Source organism: Lathyrus oleraceus, chromosome 4 (genome assembly GCF_024323335.1).
Source record: "Lathyrus oleraceus cultivar Zhongwan6 chromosome 4, CAAS_Psat_ZW6_1.0, whole genome shotgun sequence".
Taxonomy (NCBI): domain Eukaryota; kingdom Viridiplantae; phylum Streptophyta; class Magnoliopsida; order Fabales; family Fabaceae; genus Lathyrus; species Lathyrus oleraceus.
The window spans coordinates 403,114,866-403,116,362 of record NC_066582.1 but is presented as its reverse complement, the minus strand read 5'-3'; positions in this window follow the sequence as shown (position 1 = coordinate 403,116,362).

Sequence of the window (1,497 nt, the reverse complement as noted above, 5' to 3'; positions counted from 1 at the left end):
GAAAAATTGACATGAGTATGGATGAGATTAGACCACACCTTTTGCATATTCTTTTTTGTGTGTGGTATGTTTCATGAGCATAGTCCATTATACTATGTCTCTAACATGCATTAACACGAAAATTCTATTGCCCGACCTCAAATAGTTGTGACTTCTACATAAGTCCAATTACGATTGCTTAACATAGCGCTAAATTTGTGACATAAAAGGCATAAGCATTCTAGTTAGTGAGATTGTAAGTCTCCCTTCTTTCATGGTATTATGTGGAAACTTGGCCTTTTTTCCTTCCTTTGGAAGATGTTTTGGTTCAAGGATCCATGCTTGTGATAAGTGGGTTGAGTGTTCTCCAAAGAATGTCTTGAAAAGCAAAAGCAAAATAAAACTAACTTCTAATTTACTAACTACTAACTTTTAATTTCAAGCCTTTACTTTAATGCAATTTACTTTTAGCACTTTATTTCATTTGCCATTGTTCATATCATTCTAATTGCTTATGTTAATGTAATTTTCACTTTGTTCATTTGGATCATATTGTGTGATATACTTTGTTTGTGTATACTTTGCTTGTTTATGTGGTATTTGACCATTAATGTACATAATAATAACAAAAACCCTAAAAAAACATTTGAGTGGACTGTTGGCTTGATCTTGGACAAATGACTTAGAATCTAGGCAACCTCTCTAAGCTAATGGACTTGGCCAATGCCAACTCGTTGAAGAACCAAGTGTTTGCAATTTGAAATTCATCTGATACATCTTTGAAGACCTCTCTAGGATTCATCTGCAACATGATCATTGTGAAGTTGTTATTCTGAACCTATGACTTGTGGAATTCATCTGTTACATGGGCAATCTTTGAAGAAGATCATGGAATGGATAAGCTTGGATGAGGCCATATTTATTTGATGCCTTGCTCTTCAAGATAATATAATTATGCATTTGTGTGTTGCTTGATTTTAAAAGTCCAAGGGAATTCTGGGTTTCTATTGACATTTTTGTCTATTGGATTGTTACCCACTTGGTCAGATCTTTTCAACTCTAAACTTTTAAATGTTGTGCATAGGATAGTCTCTTCATCTTCTCCCCATTTCTTTAATTTCAAAATATCTCCCTCCATTTTCAAAAATCTTCTTTGTGTGAACTATTTTTGTTCTAAACTTTGACCACTTTTTGCAAAAAGATAGAAACTTTGGCCTTATGCCATTGCATTTTCAAACTTATTTTCTTAAATCAAACTTGTAAATAAACTTAACTATACTTGACTTAAACTTTCAAAAAGCCAAAAAGAACTAACTCATTCAAATCATTTTAGGCCATTGTGCCTTTCAAACTTAATTTTTGTTAAAATCAATGCATCCATTTTGAAATTTGTATCACGAACTACGAGGTTTTGATCCCTCATTTTTATGTTGGTACGTAGGGACAAGTCCGAAGGTCTTGTCAAACACAAAAGTATAATTAATGGATTCTTTTCTTATCCCCCCATTCTATTTGTTT